The sequence below is a fragment of the Phlebotomus papatasi genome, chromosome 3 (genome assembly GCF_024763615.1).
Source record: "Phlebotomus papatasi isolate M1 chromosome 3, Ppap_2.1, whole genome shotgun sequence".
NCBI classification, from domain to species: domain Eukaryota; kingdom Metazoa; phylum Arthropoda; class Insecta; order Diptera; family Psychodidae; genus Phlebotomus; species Phlebotomus papatasi.
The window spans coordinates 71,024,251-71,050,075 of NC_077224.1; the positions used below are offsets into that span (position 1 = coordinate 71,024,251).

The 25,825-nt window shown below is 32.4% G+C and overlaps 1 protein-coding gene across 2 annotated transcripts in view; it reads right to left on the reverse strand.

The window, feature by feature from the left end:
• The window catches only part of LOC129808206 (acetylcholine receptor subunit alpha-like), a 170,362-nt gene that overhangs the window by 138,508 nt on the left and 6,029 nt on the right, over window positions 1-25,825 (reverse strand). The window contains exon 1 of one of the 2 annotated variants that reach the window (XM_055857987.1): window positions 22,095-22,979. The exons of the other annotated variant lie outside the window; for it this stretch is intronic. The gene's annotated coding sequence lies outside the window, so the exon portion shown is untranslated. Of the gene's footprint in view, window positions 1-22,094; window positions 22,980-25,825 lie in introns of those variants that run through there. 2 annotated transcript variants of the gene reach the window in all.

A 25,825-nucleotide genomic window follows, 5' to 3' on the forward strand; every position in this document is an offset into this window, starting at 1 on the left:
AGCAAATTGGATGTTTCGGAACGAGTTTTTTACGCCCATACCATGATTTTTTCCACACTTGCTTGACTCTTTTATGGCAATGCCTCTCAACTTTTTATTACACTCTGTTGTCCCAACCTCCCTTATTCTGTCCTAAACCATTGGCTTGTTAGTGGCAAGTAAAAAGACGCATCAGACATATTTGGAGCGGTTGTGAATAGGAGTTAGTGGAACAGACCATTAAAATCTCCTTCATGGCTTTTCATTTCATCCATGGTGAGTCCCTTAAAGAGTTTAGTTGTATCCATTTGGATCCCCCTCATAACATGAGTTTGGAAAAATTGCTGTGAATTACACATCGTTTATCCCACTTGACCACAACAACATCAAGTGCCACAGTGATTTTCCTCCCTTAACTTGGTGGCTAACCAACAAAATCGCACTCTTTTCAATCCCCAGAACATATGGAAGCTTTTTTTTTCCACCAAATCCCATCACCTTCATTCATTCTTTTTAGTCCATTGTGGTGTAGACCAGGCTGAGCAAAAAAAAAAAAGACGAACAGAGGAGTAAGCTTCCCAGAATTTATTACACATCCTCCATGTGATGTTCCCATAGCATTGTAAAAGACAGCATAAAAGTTAAATTGGGACACATTGACGATGATGATGATGAAAAATTCCCCGTCAATTATTTATTGGATTCGATTTTATTTTCCCGTGATACTGAAGAAAAAAAAATTATGTGACATGGCAATTCTTCTCATCCCTTGAGACTCTTCCATCCTCTCAATTATCAATTTTTCACTGTATCAACGACGAATTCACTTCCATTTTTTTTTTGCAACAGACAGACAGACAAAAAAAAAGAACGAGGTGTTTCTCGGAAACTAGAAGAGAATTTCTCTATTAAACAATCACGTGAGTTATCTCAGTTTAACTCCCCTTTTATCCACCCCCACATATTGCTTCCGACTCGTGCAGCATATTTTTCAAATTGGATCTAATATGTCTTTTCTGCACATGTGATTACTTCTACCATCGTACAAGCTTTATGGTGACAAGAAATGATTGAAAATCCGTGTGCTACATTTTTCATTTCACAATAGTTACACAGTAATGTTTTATTCATTCAATAAATATATACCTTAAGCTATTGCTAGGTTGTTAAAAATGAAATTAAAATTATTTCACTGTTCAACAGTTTTACTGCATGATAAATGTTTTTTTGAAATATTTCAGGTGAGTCTTTTCAAATTAAAAATGTTGAAATTTTTTATTAGGATTCTGTATCGTTCGAGTGCTTGAGAGTGACTTGATTACGTGAATTGAGACTTAAAGTGTTATAAAATTACACCCAGCTCTGAGATATTCGGCTCTCCGATATCCAGATGACAGCTGTCAAACTCACAAGAATCTCAAACAATTTCCCCTTAACATTTATCTGTAATTTTCTGTCCCAATTTTCCGAATAATGGAAAGCTGAGAGTTTAGTCTACACTGAGAGAAATCCGAAAAAGTTAAAATAACATTCCGGAAATGTTAATTTTATCCTGCAGTATTGATCTAAAATCGGTGTAAATATTACCCTTTTTAGGTGTATTGGGGGTTAAAGTTACCCTTTTTCATGTTATTTTTACCCTTAAAAAGGTGTAAAATTAACATTAAAAAATGTTGATATATTTTTACACCTAAAAAGTGTTATAGTAATGAGGAAAAAAAGTTAACCGCACCCTCTTTTTTTTCTCAGTGTACAAAATTATACTCCTTGACCATTTACATTTAGATGCTCTTACACTTCCGTTAGAGGGCGTTAACCCTAAAACAAGATAATGTATAACAGTTTAATCAAATTCATAACGATTTGAACTTGGACTATAAAATTCATATTCGTTTTTAAATTTCCAAAGAAAAAAAGTCAACCTAATCATCTGTTTGCTTTTTAACAAATCATTATTAAGAAAATTTGACATATATAGGGGAGACTGGGGCAGATTAGGAAATAAATGATTTTTTTCTTTGCCTGTGATTCGAACGCTTCACATATTTCCCATATTTCTTTAGTGAATCTGCCTTAATTTTTTCAGGAAATGTGTTTTATTGCACATAAAGATTTATGTAAAAAAAAATATAGAAGAAAAATATGGAGTGTTCAAAGCCAGAGTGTGTGCGAAGCCTGAAAGCCCTCCTTTAGTAGTTTACTCAATATCCTTTCTAAGGAATACAATACCCTACTGTTTAGTTCTACCCCTGACTAAATAATAGGATTTTTTAATGGGAAATGTCGACTTTATTATTAAGAAAAAAGCCAGTGATAAATCTAAATCGGATTAAAAGTACATGTGATTTTTTTCAATTGTTTGTGGGAAAACATGAAAATTCCCAATTAAACACCCATATTATAAAAAGAAATCACATCTAATACTCTTACATTCTAAGATAAGAACACAATTTAATTCAAGTTTGCATGTTTATTACTGGAAGAACATACTATTATGTTTTGCATAACGGAATAACATAAAACTGTATATATGGAGAAGTTTAATTCAGATGTTACATAAATTTTTCTAGCACTAAGTTAAATCGCTTCATCTGCATAAGTGCTAAAAAGACATTTTCTTATCAGGAAAATTACCAAGTAAAATAGTTTCTCAACTATAAAATTATAATAATTTATCATTCTTTCTCGGTTATCGAATCCACCAAACTTTCATTCTTAAAATTTAAAAAGAGGGAAAGCAAGTCGCTCCATGCTTTCTAAATTGTTCGAATTCGTCTTTCGGATAATATTATTAATCGTGTCGAGGCATAAAATTTACACATCTTTTGCTCAATATCGGGCTATGTCAATGGCAAGCGGGGTTGCCGACATCAAGTCCCCTTACTTCGTATGAAGCAGGGGACAAGGGACAAACACACAAGTGTGGGGGAGTTTGAATTAGTCCACAGTTGTCACTCAGATGCTATAGGGGAGACTGGGACAAACTTGTCAAAACGTATATTTAATTTTTTCACGAGCTCTGAAAAGACTTAAATGTTTTATAATGAGCATATTTTTATAAGAAATTTACTGTTCTACAACATTTCAGGAAGACTATTTTCCTGTCATTTTCTAAAAGTCGATTTTGTGGAGATTCTCAAAATTACTGGGGCAAATTTTGTTAGTCTTTGGATAATTTGTGACGTTTTCCTCTCGCAAACTTTAAAAATATCAAATAGACATATTTTTATAGGAAATTTATTCCTCTACAACTTTGTCGAAGATAATTTTTGTCTATCTTAACGAGAAATGTGCTTAAATTGAGCTAATCAATATTTATATTTTCCGTAAGTCAAATATTCCAAAAATAGGGCTCAAAATTTCATTATTTTTTATATTACATAATCCTTCCTCGAATCCCTTGAAACTTTGTGAGTTTAAGAAGGTTTCATGAAGGCTATCTATAATAAAAATTTCAAGCCTCAGTCTCTTTTATTTTAGAAAAAAGTGAATATTGAAATTTTCGTTTTGACAAATTTTGCCCCAGTCTCCCCTACCTCGAAAATATTTTCGTATCTTTTATTGTTCAGAGGTTCTCAACCAATTTAACCCGATACATAAATCACTCAAAAGACCGCCCAAAATACTTTAGCCGACAATTGATTTTCGGATAAAAATTGGTTATCGGTTCCTATCTGGTTCATAACCGATTAGAACTTAAGAACTTGTCAAAAGTTCTAAGACATTTCCACGAGCCCAAAATGACCCCTTTTGACTTTTAAAACTGTTATTAGGAGTGGTTTAACAGTATTAACGTCTATGGGCAGAATATCCACCTATATAATCTCTAAAGCATACAAAAACGAAAAATAATTGCCCAATACGTTTTCGATTAATAAGATGCAAGAGTAATGAGGGATATGTTAACAATTCTCGGATCGACATATGGGGGGTCCCCGAAGGTTAAAAGTCGCTATCTCTAACCGTTTAGCTTCTAGGACTGGTAATGGCCAAACGGACGGACAGACATACAGACAAACAGCGTGGCATCATTTCTCAGAAATTGTCTGAAACACTAAGATTTGTTTATAAAACCGGTCCTCGAGAGGTGAAAAATGGCGATTTTGGAGGATGAAAAAATCGAGGTATTTTAATATTACCCTCACAGTTGAGTTCGAGCAGTAAAAACTCAAGTGTGTTAACTAGTTCTTCATCAAAAGGGATATAATTTATGAAAGACAAGAGATGCACTATTTGTTTTCATTAACTTTTTTATGGTGAATTTTGAGCACTAAATGTGAATCATAAATTTTTTGCAGAAACACATGAACATTATGTTTTTAATAAAATAAATTATTTCAGTCAGAACGCTTACAACTGGAGCTTTCCTAAGAAAATAAAAACACATTCGAAGATTAGTTTTAAAAGTTAAATTTATTATTACTTTCGATTCATCCGAATGATAGCTGGAGTTCGAAATTCGAAATAACTCGAGTGTATACATATGCATGTCTCAATCTTCACTTTGTTGTGAGAAAAATCAGAAAACGAGACTCATAATATTCCTATAGAACTTTTACATACCTCCTTAATCACTGAGTAACTCATAGAGATTTTGAATTCTTCGAACATTAACGTTATTTTGTGCAAATAGAATCACAAGAATTACTTCATTCACAGCTGGAATTTAAAAAATTCCGAGACCGGTTTCGAAAGCCAAAGAAAAGGCCTTTTTACGTCTCGTTTCGTCCGCATATGGTGAACAAAGTACTTTCTGACCGAATTTTGTTATAAGAAAGTTATAAGAAGGGTATTGAAACTATGAACAAGTCTGACAAGTCAATTGGTAATATGCCCAACGCACAATAACTTTTGTTTTGTAAACATGTTTTTGATATTTCAGTGAGAGTGAATGAAACCTAGATCTAGTCATCTCGCTCACTATCACAGCAAATTTTGAAAACATGTTTACAAATAAAACTTATTGTGCTCTGGTCAATACACAGAAAAAAATATTTTGCAAAAATTGTTCGTAAATTTTTGTGAATTCCTACTGAGAATTTACAAAATGCTCGTAAATCGTAAAACCCACAAACAAGTTCGTAAATTTTTGTACTTTTTTTTACAAACATTGTTCGTAACTTTATCACTTGACGAGAATTTTTTATTATTTTAGAAATATTTATTCATAAATGTTCGTAAACACGCAAAAATGTTCGTAAAATTTTGTTATTTGTTCGTAAAGTTTTGTAGGAATAACAAAAATATACAAACAAATGTTTGTAAAAGAACAAAATATTTTCGACAAGTGATCATTTTACGAACAAACTTTTAAGGACAAACTTTTACGAATTTTTTAATGGGATAAACAGTGAGATTTCACAAACATTTACAATCCATTTTATGAAATATAGTTTTTAGTGTAGACAGAATATAAAAGCTTTTATCTAAGATTACATAAAATTTTATATTATCGTTGTAATTTTACGTACACATAAAATCATATTTTTTCAATTTATATTTTTTATTAAAGCCCCATTCCTATACATCACGTTTTTCCATGATCTCCGCACATTTTCTCACAATATTCGTCACATATTCCCAACATAATTTGTATAAAATTTTTATTTGGTTATTGCCGGTTCTTCTTTTGGCCAATTTTCCTCTGCACGTTTTTTCTGTGGTCCTTCCCATTTCCATATTCTGTTCCATGAAAAACATAAATTCCACCCTTGAGGGCTTTTCATCGTGGGCAGGAGAAAACACTTTACCAACATGCTGCCTTACAAAAAAAAATTCCCAAGTAAATTAAAGCCACTTTCACATTGGTATAAATTTACTTCTAGGGAAGGACTTTTAATTGACTTTCAATGTAACATGGGTAGAAAAACATTGGTGAAATTTTGCCATTTCCCTAAAAATTTAATTGTATGTTGCTGAAGTGTACGGAGAAACGGTAACTTTCCCTACGTCCAACACAATTGTTGGTATCATCTCCTTGCCAGACGCAAAATTTTAAAGTAAACATATTTATATAGATTAGATACAATAAACAAACATTATATGGGGTTTTCCAACCATGATTCCCCTTCATAGAACATTTATTCAACATTGCCTTTTCAAATATTCCGGCAAAACTTTTGAATATAATAAAATATTGAGTTTTATGCTTGAAATATCGACTCAATCTCTTGGAAAAGCAATAACATTTAAAAATCACAGAAATGGCTGCAATTTTGTGATAAAAAGTATAGGCATTTTAGTCAAATTTTCAAAATTTTCTAGATACTAAAAATCTAAAACTAATTTTCAATATGAATGATATATTGTATATAAAATACAAAATATAAATAAAACAATAACACCATAAAAAGGCCAAAGCTATTGAAGTGCCTCTAAAGTCATATTTTCAAGCTATATCTCATTTATGCCAAAAAAAAAGCAGAATAGAAAAGAAATATTGCAAAATCAGAGGATTTCCTATTCATTTATTAAACCCCACTCAAACTCAAATCAATCAATAATTCACAATGACTCTCAATCTCTTTTGTCTGTGGTAAAACATTGTAATTTCAATTTATCCTGAGTGGTTTTCATACTTCTGTCCTCTTGAAAAAGCACATCGTGATAGAAAGTATCGTACTTTTACGTTACGAACGCACTTAAACCAAAAATAGAATTACTGACAAGCTGCCTAAGAATATAAAGTAACTAAATGGATTTTTAAGGCTCCAATTTATGATAGGTAATTCTTTTTTTTCTCAAGCCCATTACAATAAAACCCCTCTCAAAATCTTATCGATTGTTCAATGGGTTGGAAGAAGAGCAAATATTTAATTCGATACACAGTGAAAAATAAATTGGGACCTACCTCGAATAACATTTATTCTGTATGATGATTGAAAAAAATGTTTTATACGTTTTATATTATTATGACTTTTATTATTATGATTGCATTGCATAATGGTGCGATACACTCCGATGAGTTTTCGGAAATGTACCCTAAGGGTTCGTTTCTGATATAAAATCTCTCGGCCATTTGCTATAATCCTCTCAAGTGTGTCTTTGCTAAAAAGCAAGCCAGTTTGATTCTTCATTTTTTTTCATGAACGGAAATTTAAAATTTAAAAACACGTTGAGTAATATGAAGAACGTATATTAATTATAATGCATACAAAGATTTGGATCTTTTAGTGATCCATATTTTTAATTCCTTTTGGCAATAACATTCGAAAATAATTAAAACCAACGAATTCCCAACGCAAAAATAACAGAAACTGATACTTCCAATAGAGACAAAAAATGTAATAAATTAATCATTAATTAATTTATTCCGGAATTCCTCACTAAATTACCAGAAATATCCAAACTTGTTTTTATTGAAAACTCTTCATCCACCTGCCATAATTACTGTAGAACAAAAACAGATGATTTTGTTAACCACAGATATAAACAATCCGGAGGAAAGTTCAATGGAGATTTTTCTTCCGAAAATGAAATTTTGACTTTAAAATATCGATGATGTTCGAAAATTCATACATAACTTCGAATTTTCAAGCCAACATTTTCGCACAATGGGTAAAATTTATAAAATATCACATTAAAGATCTGGAAAAAGAGTTACTCAGTAATTATAAAGGTGGTCTAATACTTCATTATGGAAACGGGATCCAGAAGGACCGTTAGTACCTCTGGGGAATTGAATACATAGAAGAGCCTTTGCATAAAGGCTTACTTCGGTTCCACAAAAAACAAGAATGGAAGCTGCTTTCCAAACGTACTTTCAGCGTACTATTAAAAACATTTAAATTGCGAAGGAATAGTAAGTGTCGTTGTTTTGTTTTCTTCTCACAACAAGGTGAAGATCAACACGTTGTGACACTCGAGAATTTTAAAATTCGAACAGAAAGTACTTCAGCCCCCTTGCGGAATTATCAATAACTAAAAATGTCTCTTTTTTTCGGTTTCTCAAATCGATCTTCGAATAAGAACCCGTCAAATCATTATTCTACCTGCCGATTTTACTCTGAGGTTTTTTGAATTTTAACGGTATATTCCAGTGTATTCAGAGAAAATCTGTAGATTTTCTGCTGAATTTCTGCTAGAAAATCTGTATCGGCAGAATTTCTGCAGAAAATCTACAGATTTTCGGTAGAATTTCTGCCGAGAAAATCGGCGTAGTGTCCATTACTTCACAAAAATATTGTTGATTTATGTAGAAACTGTAGGAGTTATAAAGAAAATGGTATGCTCTGCTTAACAAGCATTACCGATTAAACATTTTAAATAAGTAAAAAGATGCGAGCAAAAATACTAATTTTTTAAAAATCGCCCATGGAATGATACAAAAACACGAAATTTAGGTCGATACTCTGCTTAAAGTTTTCACTTCACTTTTCTCTACTTGTAACACGGCGTCGCAGAATTCTTTATTTTATATAAACACCGTGATATCACAAAAAATAACTCTATTGAATTTTGCAAACTTCAGTGAAAAATTTTTCCATCTCTTCTGACACATCTTGTCTGGAAAGTCTGGAATGTAGAAAAAATCTACAGAAAATCGGCAGAATATCTACAGAAATTCGTCAGAGATTCGTCAGAAAATCTGCCGAAATATTCTGACGAATTTTGTCCCAAGCCCAAATAAAATTCGTAAGAATATCTACAGAATTATCTGCAGATATTCTGTAGAGCTTTAGATTTTCTCTACAGAAATCTTAAAGATATCTGCAGATATTATTTGACGGGAAGGTAAGAACGCTGTAGATAGAGGAACTAGGTCTAGTCCCGTTATAGAGGACCGAGACCGGGTTTTCAATTCCATACCCAGTGAACACTATTTACGTTTCAATAAATAATTTATAAGAGAAAAACACAGAATGGTCGTTCTGTAAATAATTTAAAAACGAAATGGACCGTTTGATGAACAAAACTGGGATGTGCTCCAAACTGTCCGCGAAAAGCTACTGCTTTTTTGATGCTTTTTTAAAGAAAATTTCTGTATAATTGTGAAAAAAAACGTTAATTTTTTTTTAAAAGGCAGTTTTTGACGAAAATAGCTTCTTATATTTATTTTTACCAGAGACACTTTCCTCGTGTTCAGTAATATCCTTCCTGATTTGAGAGCTCTCTCTGGTTGAGATTTTTCTGTACCCATTCGAAGGTATATTAGAGAGAACTTCGAACACTTATCAAAAAAAAAAAAGTTGGAAGTTCGAACGTTTAAACAGACGAGTTACATAAAAGTGAGCAAGTTTATCAAAAGAACATATATTTTAAACAATTTAACCATTCAGCCATCCTAAAACTCCACAAAACTACACAAAAAGTCACTTTTTGCAGCAAACGTTTACACATTATTGTTGACACTGTTGATGGTTGAAGTGTCAAGAATACCGAAATTTGGAATGGCAGAACAATCAGCGCTAAAGCGGCCCGTATGTGGACTTGCACTTTATGCTTCCGGTAATTCATTAATTGGATTGTGGAAACTGTTCTCTCGTCGAGTTCGAGCAGTTAAAAGACATTCGACGATCGGTTTCGAAAGTCAAAGAAAAGACATGTCCACTTCTACTTTCATCCGAATGGTGGCAGAATTGTTACCTTTTCGAATTTCTATACCATGTGTCAACATGTCAGTCCTTCACTTTGTTGTCGAGAAAACCAATTCATAGAAACTCGTAATACGCGAATTCTAATTTTTCTAATTAAGCACTGAGTAACTCTTTTAACAGATTTGTAATCCCTACGTTCAGAAATTATCTTCCCGATTTAGGAAGTCTCTCCGGTTCAGGTTTTTTTCTGTACCGAATTGAAGGTATATCAGAGGAAAACTTGCCTAAAAACCTGTTGGAAGTTCGAATGTTTAAACCGACGAGTTTCACAAAAGTGAGCAAGTTTATCAAAAGAACATATGTATATTTTAATGAAATTACAATTCAAACATTCAGCCATCCTAAAATTCCACAAAACTACACAAAAATTCACATTTTGCAGCAAATTTTTACACATTATTGTTGACACTGTGGGCAATTGAAGTGTCGAGAATACCGAAATTCGAAATTGTAGAATAAGCAGCGCTAAAGCGGTGAGTATGTGAACTTGCACTTTACGCTTTTGGTAGATTTTCGAACAGGGTTGGCTCTGTTTTGGAGTGGTTTTGTATCTTTCGAAAGTTTATTGCTAAACGAGAGGATTATTTCTTTTTTTATAAATAGGTATGTGTCTTCGCTAACTGTTTCATAAATATCTGGGATTTCTTCCAATTTCGTTTTACAATTAATATGTTTTAGCCATAATTTTCCATTTTCAATTTTATAAAATCATCTGAAAAAGCATAAATGATACCTAAAACTGCAATCCAATGCAAAATCACGCAAAATTTCTAGCACTACCAATCAGTAGTATTTACGCAATTTTTACGTGTTTTCATTTGTATTCCATTTGCCAGACTCGATTTTTTGTATCTTGTTTTAGCAAAACGACGAGAAAAATAGCCCGTGGAAAGCTACGGGGGTGCGAAATTGAGGGAAACCCTTTTATGCCAGAAGGATGGAAAAACTCTCATGGCGTTTTTTTGTATATGTGTGTCGTTGGTGGAAAAATTGTGACGAGTATTGCGAATTAGAGGCAGACTTTCCTCCTAGCAAACTGTTGTATATTTACAATACTATTGCCGAAGAGCTGATGTGCTTGTTCATGAGGAAAATTGATGGAAATTGAGTGAAAATCGCATCGATTTCGCATATTATTTCTCGATAAAAAAAGCTAATACTGAATCACATATATTGTGTTATATGTAATGGGGATAAAACGTGAAAATCTCTGACTTTTTGACAATCTGTCCGTAACATTCTTTCAGGGAATGGGGTGTTTTTTTTATCGTAACAAACAAGTCCTTCAACTCTTCATGTCTAGTGGACTAACCCCCATGGGAAGGTGCAAAACCTTTTTTGGATCTCTCGACCACAACACGATGGCCTTTTTGTCGACCATGGGGTAGAGTCGAGTTAATTGGATTGGATTGTACACAGGTCATTTTTCCTATGATCTCTGAGACCAGAGTGTTGGGGATGTATTTTTTTTCTCTGTGAGAAAGTAGCCAGAAATATTTCATGATGTTGCCCAAAACCTCCCCCTATGCTCTGTATGCATTTGATATTTGAGACAGTTTGAGAAAGTCATCCGAGGGTGGAGCAGAGATATTTGTGATACAGGTCATGCATGAAAATTCAAGGAGAAAATTGCTATGTTGCCAGGAAAATTAGAGAACCCATTTTATATTCTCCATACAGAACGATATATAGGGAAAAAGAACGATATGTTTATAGGTAGGAGTGAGGGCAGAGACAGGCACAACAGATAATATTTCATTCATTTTTTTCTTCACCATCAACCAATATTTCTTTGAGAAAACTTTTTTTTTTAAATTCTATGATTTTATCATGATGGGCGTTGTGTCCTCCGGCAGAAAAAGTCACACACTCATGTGAGTTTTTCTTGAGAGAAAAATTCATCGAGTCATTTCCTATTAGAGATAAACATAAAGTACAAGGGGGGCTAGACGGTAAAAATATTACCTTATATTCCACTCAAAAGTAAAGCACATGTAATAAAAATTCATAAACTTTTTTCACTTTATCATAACATTTTTCTTAAGGACCATACACCGCAAAAAAATGGGACTGCAAACACCCGAAGGGAAAATAGAATTTTTCATTGATTCTTACCATCTCAAATTTTTCCTCATCCCTTTTTAACATTTTACCCTCACCTAACATTCAATGATGATAGATTGAACGATTTCCTAAAATATGTTTTTATCTATGGTAAATGAATGATATTTATAGAAGGATATTTACTATCTAGGAGTATAATAAATTTTTCTCAGTGTTGAAAGTTTCGAGAAGATTGAAAACTCATAAAACTATTACAAGTGGGGCTAGAATACCAAGTATATATGCTAAACATAACTAACTAAAGATCTAAATCAGGGGTGAGCAAGAACCGTTTGAAACCGAATAACCGTCAAAATATGTTTGCCCAGGTAGCGTTTTGATCATTGACGTACAATTTTCATTCGACGTTTGTTCGGTTTCAAACGGTTTTTGCACACCTCTGATCTAAATATTGAATCGGTATGCTCACAGTCGAAGTTTGATACTCCAGAAATGTCTTGCCTAAAAACTGAATGGCATTTTATTTGATGAAAAGGTCGGTGATGTTCGAAAAATTTAAACTCCATTTCAAATTTTCGAACTAAATGTTTACAGAAGGTTGAGAAAATTTCGAAGAGATAAAGCCACTCCAAAGCCAAGCCAAACCTATTCGAAAATATACCGGAAGCATAAAGTGCAAGTTCACGTACCCGCCGCTTTAGCGCTGATTGTTCTGCCATTTCAAATTTCGGTATTCTTGACACTTTAATCGTCAACAGTGTCAACAATAATGTGTAAAAATTTGTTGCAAAAAGTGAATTTTTGTGTAGTTTTGTGGAATTTCAGGATGGCAGTACGTTTGAATTGTAATTTCATAAAAATATAAATTATGTCCTTTTGATGAATTTGCTCACTTTTGTGTAACTCGTCGGTTTAAACGTTCGAACTTCCAACAGGTTTTTTGGCAAGTTTTCCTCTGATATACCTTCAATTCGGTACAGAAAAAACCTGAACCGGAGAGAGCTCTTAAATCGGGAAGATACATAATTTCTGGACGTAGGAATTACAAAGCTGTTAAAAGAGTTTCTCAGTGCTTTATTAGAAAAATTATAATAGAATAGGCGTATTACGAGTTTCTATGAATTGGTTTTACGTTACGTGACATGTTGACACGTATGGTGACTTCGAAATTCGAAAAGGTAACAATTCTGCCACCATTCGGATGAAACTAGAAGTGAGTATGTCTTTTCTTTGACTTTCGAAACTTATTGTCGAATGTCTTTTAACTGCTCGAATTCGACGAGAGAGCACTTTCCACAATCCAATTAATTTTTGTTTAGAATCCCGGTCTACTCTAGAGAAAATAGTTTTGAACAGTAAATTAGCAAATTTGGTAAGTAATTAAGAAATTCGAATTTGTCAGTAAGTATTTGGAAGTACCTTTTATCAATAATATTTCATTTCTTATCAATCAATTTTCATTTCACTGACTATTTTTACTAAAATACTGTCCAATCTGCTGCAGATTCATTCTATTATATTTATAATTTCTGTTATTCTAATAAAGCAAAATTATAAATTGTAGAACAACACGCAGAAATTAATTTGAACTGAACAGTTTGCAATATCGGACATTTTGGGGGAAACTCCGAAAACTACAACTAAATTGAATAATAACTTGAAATTATATTTGAATATTAAAATTATAGTGTTTTTCTTCTAAATTCATATACATTCTAGAATTAACGCAAGATCCGTTTAATTTTGAATAAAATTTGATTCAAAATACTTTTTTTGAAACTTCACTTTATAAACAATTTTGACATGAAATCAAAATTCACATCTCTTTCATTCTCAAATATTTTGCATATGTCTATCCTGCTCTTTTAAACTCTTCTTCTTCTTTGGAACGCCACACAAAACACAATTTAGTTCAATCAAATTTTTAAGTGCGAATGAACGGAATAGACAAATGCAAAACGTTTAAGAAAGAAAAGAGATGTAAAAGGTGTGCCGGAGTATGAAGTACATTTTAAATTCAGGACCATGGGACTAATATGCAACATGTCTGAAATTTGGCACTGTTCCCATAAATCTTTTATATTAAGAATGCATGGTTTTTATCATTACATTCATATTTGCTTTAAGACAGGAGTAAAATAAATAAATAGTCACAAATACCTGTGTGACTAGATAAGTCTTAGAGGTTGAATATAGGTTAAATATGTTTCCCAAATCGATAGCTCAGAATAAAAAACGAATAACTCGCATTAGGCAAATTTTACAGGAGAGCGATTTGAAGCTGAGATTTTACATACAGAGTATACGATTTTTGAGATTGAAAATCCCTATAATTTCAAAAATCGAATTGTTCGACTTATATTCTGAGTCGTCGAAATGAGTTCTACCGCGAATGTCAGAAACTGCCCCACTGAGCCGTGCTTAAGGGTGAATAGTTTTTTTGATAGTGTTTTTTAACTCTCATGTTAAAGTCTATGTAACAATTTATTAATCAATAACATAATCAATGATAATTCGTAATGACAATTTTTTTTTCTTTATCTCTCAATAAATATGACTCATAGTACCCATATTTTAAAAACTAGGGGAAAGAGTCCAGTTTTTGAAATATATTGCAGAGTCACATTTATTCAGAAACATTGGAAAAATTTAGTCATTATGAAGCTTGGGATCGTATGAAGCATGGATTGAACACTTTCCATGCACTGCAACTGTCTTCCTGGGATACTGGTAGACATATTTCCATTTGATGTTCCATGTGACTCTACCAAATGAAAATCATCTTGACTGAAGTGTAGTCTTAAATCGAAAATATTTAAGCACAGCGTATACTTCAGTCGAGATGAAATTTTGCATTAAAAACAAGTAATAAATACATCCATATCTTAAAAGTTAATTGAAGTCTGTGAAAGAATTATTTCAACCTTACAGTTTTTTCTTAGTGTTGTTAATATTGCGCTAAATTTTAGGGCGAAATATCTTTAAAAAACTGCTTTCGATGTTAAAAGCCCTAAATATAATAACTTAAATACTTCTCTTATGTACGAAATAAACTTTATAACCACTCCAAGGTAAATAATCCTAATACCCACGAACTTATCTGTACTAAAAAGAATACTTAATTCAATGAACATGAAAAGTTAAACCAAGCAGAAAGCTCAAAATAAATCCATCATAACACGATAAATTATTCAAATGCAAAAGATTTTTCTTCCTGCAACCATAAAAGTTTATTCTTGACTTTTGGAAGAAAATCTTAAATGAAAAGACATCTCTTAGAAAGTTATAGAATGATCTTTTTAAGGAAACTAAATATTTTTAGAGTCTAAAATTTTTAATACTTTTTACTATTCTTGTATTTCAATATCGTTGGATTTAAAAACCAGGTTTTTTGCTTCAATTTTGCAATTTAGTTCACTCTTTTATATGATTAATCGGCCCACAAGGCACCTCAATGTCTTCTTCCCTAAACCCGAATGCTTTTGCACCAAAATGCTCGAATAAACAAAAACAATTTGCTATTCATTCTCCCTGCCCATCTACCAAATCTCAGGGGCAGAAAATAAACCGAAAGTTACACAACAACGAGCCAACATTCTCTGTTTGGAAATTGAATTTTTCTTTCATTTTTCTGTCTCTTTTTCTGCCATTTCTTGGACCCTCCCTCCTGTATATCTATCACACAAAGTGTATTTTGATGTTGTTTTCCAACAAGGACGAGACGTACACAATATATATGAGAAAAATAATGAAAAAAAAATTCTATCACAGATGAAAGGTGTATGATTTCCCTTTGACTGACGGCTCAGAAAAAAATCATTTGTTAGGTTGCACCTTTTTCACATTAAAAAAAAGCACAATATTATATCACATTCATATTGATTGAGATGGTGGCAGGTTTTCTTAAATATTGGCAATATATGTCACCTTTGAACTGTCAAATAGTCCCGAGCAATTTGGCAAGTCTAAAGGGACATGGGGTAATACTGCACAATGGGAATGTGCAAATTCGATTTAAGGCACAGTGAATGACAGGAAAATGTTGCATAGCTCATGTTTTGCCCTTGAGTATTACACATACATCTCGATCTAGGCTAATCAGAATGCAGGGAAATAATTCAGTTTCCCAGGAAAATATAATTAATCAACAATAATTCATCCATCTATCCTTAAAAGTAATCTTGGACAATGTTTATTACTTTATTTTCTATTTTTATATATAAGGAATATTAAATGTATAACTATATTTAAGAGTTAATTTTACTTCTACAACTAGAATATGTAGAGTAACTATTACTCTCTTTACCCTAAAATTCACATGAAAAAACGTGTTAAAATAACTCTTTTTCAAATCAAAATGGGCAGATTTTACACTTTTACACTTTATAACTTTAACACTTTTTAGGTGTAAAAATAAATCAACATTTTTAATGTTAATTTTACACTTTTTCAAGGGTAAAATTAACATGAAAAAGAGTAACTTTAACACCTAATACACCTAAAAATCAAAGTATTTACACGAATTTCGGATCAATTCTGCAGGGTAAAATAAACATTTCCGGAATGTTATTTTAACTTTTTCGGATTTCTCTCAGACAGTGTATCTCCGGTGATTTCCAGTAAAAAAAGGTTAGTCACCCTAAGATAAAAACACTTTTTTGGTTTTGCCCAGAGCTTTCGATCCTGATGGGAATCTTCTTCAGTAGTCAACTAAATTCTGTTTCCAGAGTCTTTCTTAGGGATCGTGTAATTCATGGGGTTCCAGATCATCACCAGCAGGATGTCAATTTGGAGCGCCTTTTTCTTTTGGAGAACTTCTTTCACTATTTTTGAAAATTTTTTGGTGGTTTTTCTGCGAAAAAATAACTTTTTTTTTGGATCTGGAACCCCATGAACCATACGATCCCTAAGGAATCCCTGGGAACACAATTTAGTTCATCACTGAAGAAGATCCCCATTAGGATCGAAAGCTCTGGGCAAAACCAAAAAAGTGTTTTCACCTTAGGGTGACTAACCTTTTTCACTGGCAATCACCGAAGATATCCCTCTGAAATAAATTGCGCCAGTTCATCGTTAAGAAGATAGATTTTACTATTTTATGTTTTTTTTTGCAGGGGCATGATATTTCCTATGTTTCCCATATGTAATATAGTATGGGCAACCGAAAACTCGAAATTGGCAACCCACGTAGTTTTGGAGATATCCCGTGAAATGTGTACGAAAACAGGAAAAAATTTACACTAAAACTGGTCGCATTTTTCAGAGCTAATGTTTTGTTTTCTTTTATTTTGTCTTTTTTATTAACTTTTTTCTTGAGACAATGTTAGGCTTATTTCTATTTGATGTTTCATATGAACTTTGCCAAACGAAAATCATCTTATTTATATTGCAAAATCATCTTATTCTTATATTGCACCCCCAAGAGGACGCAAACAGCCATTGGCTATGCGCTCCCTCTTTAAATTTCATTTCGTATCCCTGTGCCTTTACGTCAGTTTGAAATCAATCACTTTGTTAAAATGAGATTGTATGTAGTAATATGTAACGAATGCCTATACAGCCAGTGAAGAAGCATTTCCGCCGTTTGGCTTCGGAGGCTGGTCACCAACGCTGAGATGGCGGCGGACGCATGGTACGGGGGGTTATACGAAGTTGAATAAATTATTATTATTATTATTATTATTATTATTATTATTATTATTATTTTATATTATATTAATATGATTTTTAGTGTTATATCGCTTTAGAGCCTAATTAAATGTTTTCATAATTCATCTCAATTTGTGTAATCGTAGGGGATTCACGTTTTCTTTAGATTGTACTCAATTGCTCTATTAGAAACCAATTCATTTTCGATTATAACTATCTGGAATCTGTTCAAATTTGTCAAGGTTTCAAAGACCACTAAAATAAATCTGAATTAATTCCAGTCGATTATGTTCTTACCACAATCTCTTAAGTTTTATTCTTGAGAAATCAGCTAACATAGGCCTTCCTACGTTTATCTCCGGTTATATCTTTTATTTAAGAGTTCAATCATACCACATAATAATTCATTGCATTTGAAGAAATGTCTAAATTTCCACGAAGAAAATAATAAAAAACTTTAGATAAATTAATCTAACTGGATGGATATTAGTACATTCTTTGAATTGTATTAATAAAAACAGAACTTTGCATTAATCTAATTGCAAAAGAAAACTAATTTTTCATAAAAGTTGCTAATCTGTTCTCATCCTTTGGTTGAGAAAACCAACAGAAATCCTCTAATTTTGAGATGAAGAAAGTTAAAATTGATTGAAACATTTCAATAGAGACATCTTTTCATCCTCCCTATACAGAAAAATGATTGCTTTCGAAATTCGAGATTAAGGATATTTAAATCCAAATTGCGATAGAATCCTTTAAATGCTCATTAATATATTGAATGAAAGGACTTTCTTACAGAATTTGATAAGGTTAGGAGATTAAGATAAATATTTAATGAATAGGATTCATTATATAGTCCAAAACCGGATTAAGTGAATATGTTTTTATGGAGGAAGAGTCCAGTAGTGGCGTAGTATCAAAAATACGGTAAACATTTTCTGCTCTAAAAATTATCACAAGGTAAAATTAAAATAACCTGATTTATAGCGAAAAAATTAGTTAATTAATAATTGCTTTTTAAATTAATCGTAATTTTATGCATGGCTTTCAAAATGGATTCGAATAGGTTGAACATAATCGATTTAATTGCAAAACACCATTACTTATTCAAACAAGGCAAAGCAAAGTCAAAATTTTAAGACAATTAGAATTCCTCCCCTCAATTTGCGAGACAAATATCTTAAGCATTAAATCTATATTTAGGTATTTAAAAGCTGATTTCATATTCCCAGATAAAAATCTTCAATTATAGTGTTTTAATTTTCATTAAAACTTCAATCTAAAAATTCAATATATTCCGCAATAATTAAACTGAAGTGAAAATGGAAAATGCCAAACTTATTTAGTTTTTTTTTCTAACTTTAAAGCAAGTCACGAGGGACATTTTTAAATGTTAAAATACTGCAAATTTTTACGGTGAATTTGTATTATAAATTAATGGCAGTGTTTAGTTTATATTAGGAAATTGATACAATATAAAAATGCTTCTAGTGTTTTTAATTTTTTAAATCTCAAAATTCGGCGTTCCTTTTTCCTTTTTTAAGGATCGCCTCGTTCCACGTCATCTCTAAAAAATTCAATTTAGATTTGAGTCCGAAAAACTAGGAAAAAACTTCAAGAAAATCAAAATATGCATTTCTCTTGTTTTTTCAAACGCATTGCATATATTTTCTCCCGAATCTATTTCCCGCAATGATCATTTTGATTCTTAAGGACAAATTCAATTTTAGATTTCAGTGTGAAAAAAATAAGGAAAATTTTATGATAAATAAATGTTCATCCTCTTCCTTCACAAAATGTACTGCAGTTTTTCTATCTCACAAAATTTCTTTTGATGATAAACGTGAAACAATAAGCTAAATTCAATTTAGATTTGAGTGCTATAGAGTGTCCGTGAAAATCAAGATTCCTATAATTTTTCTTTTTCAAAACGTAATTGCATTTTTTCTAACCTACTATATTTACCTTAATTGCAAACGTAAAATATCAAAACAAATTCAATTTAGATTTTTTAATTTAGATTTGAGTATTAATGGCTCTGACACACCTTTTAGATAAGGAAAACTTCAAGAAGTCGAAATTCACATTCCTTTCTTTCTTAGAAGCTTTGCACATGTCTATCCTGCTCTTACGCAACTCTTCTTCTGCTTTTTTAACATCACAACCAAAATTAAAATTTAGTTTCAACTTAATTTTGAGACAGAAAAAAGTTGAGATAGATCTCTACAAAATTTTTTGAGAAGGAAAAGGGACACGAATTTTTGATTTAATGAAATAATACTGAGCTAAAAAAATACGCCAAAAGGCAATAAAGATAAAGGAGAAATTTTCATTAAATCAAATCTTATAATTTTCTTTCTTCTTTTCTTCTTTAATTATCTTATAATTATATTGCATATTCCTATACCGATCTATTTTCTTTATGATCATGTGATACATTAGGAAAATCCAATTTTCATTTGAGTACTAAAGAAGTAGGAAAAATTTTATGAAATCAAAATTTCTATCCTCTTCTTTCTCAAACATGTAAACTATTTTTCTAACCTACAGTGGCGGCCAAAATAATAGAATCACCTCCGCAAAGACCACTATTTTACCTTAAGCATTTTTGTTTATTCCAATTCATTTAAATGATTTTGATATAGAAATGTTCAAATAATTACCTTACGTCAAATTTCTTGAAATCAAAGATTTCATTACTTTCTTTCTCGAACGTATTGCTTATAATTGGCCCGATGTATTTTTCTTGATGATCTCATGATCCTTATCTCAAAATCAATTTAAATTTGAGTGCAAAAGAGAATGGAAAACGTAGTCCAGATTTCAATTCCATTCTGTTTCTCTCGATGGCAACGTTAATATCAAGACAAAATCAATTTAGATTGAGAACTAAAGAATGAGGAAAATTTCATGAAATCAATTGTTCTCTTCCTCTCTTTCTCAAACGTATTGCACATTTCTATCGATTTTATTTTTTTTACGATTATGTGATCCTTAGATCAAATTCAATTTAGATAATACTTAAATCTAGTAAGTAAAATATCCTAAAATCAAATTTTATATCATATTCTTTTTCAGTCGTATTAAATTTTTGTAACTTACTCCATTTCTCTGAATGATCATGTGATTCGTAGGATAAATTCAGTTTAGAGATTTGTGTGAAAAAGTAGGTAAAATTTTAGCAAATCAAAGTCCCTATAATTTTCTATTTCAAACTATTGCATTCTTGTATCCCACTCCATTTCTCTTGAGAATCATGTGACCCTTAAGGCAAATTCAATTTAGATATTACACAAAAGAGTAAGGAAAATTTCGTCAAATCAAAATTCCTTCAAGACAAATTCAATTTAGATTTAAATTTGAAGTTCAGCGTCTGTTATACGGTAAATATTATTTTGAATGAATATTGAAATTTTTAGATTTAGACATTACCACTATTGTAATAGCGATATAGGGTAAAGTGATATAATTTGGAATTAGTGTTACGAGTTGGACAATTCGCCGATACAATTTAGACATGGCTTTTTACTTTATTATTATTATTACTTGATAAATACAGTACAAAATTTGTTTTTAAGCACAACACTGAGAAAAAAAGAGGGTGCGATTAACTTTTTTTCCTCATAACTTTAACACTTTTTAGGTGTAAAAATATATCAACATTTTTTAATGTTAATTTTACGCCTTTTTAAGGGTAAAATTAACATGGAAAAGGTTAACTTTAACCCTCAATACACCTAAAAAGGGTAATATTTACACCGATTTCGGATCAATACGGCAGGGTAAAATTAACATTTCCGTAATGTTATTTTAACTCTTTCGGATTTCTCTCAGTGAAGGAACTAAATTATAAAACTAAAGCATTAAAAATATACAAATGAAAATAAAGTACTAAATTTATCAAGACAAAAAGTCCCTGTCCAAATTGTGCCATTGTCCAACTTGTACCACCGTCCAATTTGTACCACTTTACCCTATTTCTGGTTTTAATCAGAGAATAAATTGCAAATTCACAATCAAAATAAACAATCAATTTATAAAAGCTCAGAGTGAAAATACAGAATGCAACATTGCGAAGTGCATCGGGATTACAGGATTATCACTATGCCACTGAATTTTATGGATTTTTACAAGAAAATTTTAATTCAAATTGAGTTTCTCTTGTTCACTTCATAACTTAAAAATTCTGCAATGCTTGTGTGGTGCTTCAACTTCATTTCTTTTTGTTATAAGAAAAGAAAATCTGCTAGGGAATCCTATTGCTATCAATCACAGCTGATTCGTATTCAAAAATTTCTTCCTCAGGGAATAAGAGCGGTGAAGGTGTAGACCGAAACACGGGAAGACCTGAAGATACACCAAGTAAATCTTCTCCCAAGGGTAGTGTCAGAAGCGTACAAAAAAAAATATGGATTTTATGGGTGGAGGAGAAGATCATGTTATCAAAGATTGATGAAAAATATTGCAATTTGTTTCACTGTCGATAGGATGGGGATGGGAGGAGCATATGATGAAGAATCAGAGAAAGAAACAGCCATAATTCCTTCTATCAGTGCTTCTTGAAAGTATAATATCATTCCCCTTGCGAATGGAATGTTACATAAGAATTTGTGTCCTTTCTCATGCTGCCTCTCCAACATCACAATGCTTTTCCTAAACCCCATAGTCCCTTTTTCTCTCTCTCTCATACTCTCAGCAGAGCTTTCCCATTCGCGAATGAGGTGATAAAAGGGGTCAATAAAGATGAATAATGCATAATTTTGAAGGAATAAATTCACTAAATGTCTCATGCGAACAGAAACTTACATAAAAGTCACTCCTTATCACCAACTGACTTTTCCGTTTACTTTTTCCGAGGTGCGGTTATTTTCTTATTTTATTTTATTTATTTTCTTTTTTGCGTGAGAGAGGAAGGAAAAAAATACGACAAGACGATACCCTCGCAAAACAGCAATATTTTCGATTTATTTCACACAAAAAGAAAAGCTGTAGATGGTGATAAAAAGCTTCATCAACATCTGCTGCAATTTTCTCCTCGTTTTCCTTCCTTTATTTTCTTGTTTTCCCCAATCCTGGTTTTAAATGCCCTTCTTTCGCGCTTTTTCTTCGATGTTTTTTTTATCTTAATAAAATGTGCGTTTAACAATGTTATCACACTATGCTAAATGCATTTTTTTAGACTTAAAACTATTCACTGATACAACAGAACTTTAGCAGCACAATCTTAAGGATAGTTTGCTGGATCACTTTCACATCAATTTATTCAACATACAACTTTTTCTTTTATTCTTTTTTTTAAGGGTCAGATAGAGGAAAAATTCTTTAGATTTTCTTCAAGTGTCTTGGTATTTTTCACAGTTTCACATTTTTTTCTCAAACCCCCTTTTGTCTGTTCAGATGGAAAATCCCTTTGAAAATTCAGTCATTCATGAGAGGAGAAATTCCTTTAGAATATTGTCCTTAAAAGCCGATACAAAATCAAAGAGAAATTTGTGAAATAATCTTTACAAGTCAGAAAATATAAAAGTAAATGATTTTTTTCTCAATTGCTTGAGATTCTGAACACAATTTTCTTTAAGATTTTTCTTCTTTGAATCTCCTTGACTTTTAAACGATAGAAATTGACTGTAATTTATCCAGAGAAAAACAACAGCCTCCACTTTTCTCCCGAGAAGTCCGTTCAGTGTGACTGAATCCACACAACTGAAACCTACTGCATTTTCCCATCGTCCTGAAAGGAACTTCTGCACACAGACACACATGGGAAAAACTGCCGAGAGAGAGAGGAGGAGGATCACCAGACAGTCTGTGAGAGGAGATTTTCTCGTGGCAAGAGAGAGGATTTGTTTTCAAATATTAAACTACAAGCAAATAACCGAAATTCTTGAGTAAGAAAGGTCCTTTTTAGATGAACCAGCCTCGTGGAAGAGAGGACCATTTGAGAGAGATTGGAGAGGAATGGCGACGCCCTGGTACATCGCAGGCGCATCCCACATAGTACGAAGGATCCGAAGGATTTTCTCCAACCTTCATCCCTACTCCTCATGCTACCCACACAGAAACAAATCCTCATTTGGCATTATACCTTTAAAACCACACATCACAGATTATGCCTTTTTTGCATTATATATACATATTAAACATATCTGAAAAATTCACATCTTTTCCAAAAATCTCTTCTGCCAACTTAAACTGGCCATCATCATCATTAAATCATCCTATTTCATTCCGAAAACTAAAAATCATCGCAGTTAATTGCACCTTTTTTCCCAACTAAAATTTAAAACAGTAAATAATTTACTAAAAACACCTGAAATTTTAACTAAACAGCAAACAGTAATTGTGTCGAGAGGACTATTCATTCAACACGTTCACATTTTTTAAACTTTCCCTTGGTGGAGGACAATTTAGTAGAGCAGCAAGTTACATAAATCGTCACTTGAGTCAGCAAATCGCGTAATGTTTGAACGTCCGGGCAAATTGAGGCAACAATATTTTCACTTGGAATTGTTCAAAATTGTAGATTTTGCAGAGTATTAATGTACAGATATACTCTTGTGATGTGTATTTGCAAAATAGAGAATTTTCCAACCCTCTCTATTGTTATAAATTTAGAGATGAATCTGCAATGTAGAACTTAATTTATTTGTCTCGAATTTTTTTGCTCGAGGCCAATTGAGAGAACAATTGTATATACAGTAGACTCTCACTCAATCGGTTCTTTTTCAATCGGGAGAAAAATTTTGTTGACAATTTTCACGTTTAACTAATGAAGCTAATTTGCTCAAATTCGCTGTAGTTCTTCCTATTTTATCGTGATTCTTTATAATTGAGCGCTTTTTGTGAAATTTACAAAGACTTTCGCCCCAAATGCCCATTTGAGAGAGAGTCTACTGTATCTCTTCGATTTTGAATTTTGTATACCCAGTAAAAATGACTCTATACTATTTGGTTTTAATTTGATAAGTCGAACATTTAAGAAAAGTATGGCAAAGCATCCCAGGCATTGCAAAGTACTCGAACTCGTGACTTAAACACTATACCTCGAAAACTACATTTGAGTAATTTACCGTTTACCGGTTCTCAACCGATTCATAAATCACTCAAAAGATCCATTGATTTTCGAATAAAAAATACTTATTAATTAATAACCGATTCACAACCGATTTGAATCGATTTGTGAATCACTCCAAACATAGCCCAAAATACCTTAGGTGTATAATTGAATTTCAGATAAAAATTGGTTGGTTATGAACGGTTCGTTATTGCTTTAGAATCGATTGGAACCAATTCAGACTTGTCAGAAATTTCAAGACTTTTCCAGTGAGCTCAAACATGATCATTCGGTTGAGAAATACGTTCCCTAATAGAGACTTTTTAACCTCTGACTTTGAAAACCCATTATCAGAAATAATTCAATTGTGTTTTCGAATAAGGATGATATGTCCGCCTGAGTAATCTCTAACTTAAACATACGCAAAAATAAAAACCAGTGATAAGCCCAGAATCGAAGGTCCAATTAGTCGAAAAATCTATTTTTGACTAATCGATCTCGAATGTTGCGAAAACTAGACGACGCTTCTTCTTTAAATTTTAGTATGTTGCAGCTGAGCTCAAGACCTTTCCAACCGTAGGCCGCACTTTTCCGTCGATGTTCCTTGACCTGAGTTATGATAAAAAATGTGTTGACCGAACTGTATTTTCAGTGTTTATGAAGCGATTTCGATGAAATGTTAGTATATGTTGTATCTGAGATCGAGATCTTTCTAACGATGGGTCCCATCCGTCTCTAAACCAATCTACTATACCCCGACCCTTAGTATACCCATATGGACCGGACTCTATCACTAATATTTATTAACCGATTTCAATGAACGTTTTTTTCTTTTGTTCGACTTCCCCACTCGGACTATTTAAAATAGAAAATGACCAGTGATAAGCCTAGATAAGCTTATGCTAGCTGAGATTCTTTACAGGGTTACAAATTCGATTTTGAGTTGAATTTTGGGAGTAAAGAATCGCGTCGAGCCAATTTTATTCATTTCGACTGACAAGAACAGTTGACGCGATTTCTTTATCCCTAAAATTCAACTCATAATCGAATTTTAACGCATTCCGAGTTGCAAGCACCCCGAGTTGCACGCATTTCGAGGTCACCTGTAAAAAATCTCAGCTACTTTAAGCTTATCTGGGCTTATTTTAAATCGGAAGCTCTTAGGGCCTGCCATAACATACTAAAATTTGAGATCGATATCGATCCCATAGGGGCTGAGTTATTGAAAAAAACAAAATTTGAGGGTGTTTCAAAATGGCGGAAGGAGGGGGTGGGGGTGGATCTGACACTATCTACTTCTTGTCGCCCATAGACATTTAACCTTTACCGAAAACCGCTTGTCGATATCTCTTTCCGTTCTCTCACGTTTGTACTCCGGACGGGACGGGACGGCTGTCCATGAAAATCGATTTTTAACGCATATGATCGTAATCCATGAGTGTCAATATCAATACGTATAAATCCAATTTTTTTTGGCTTGATC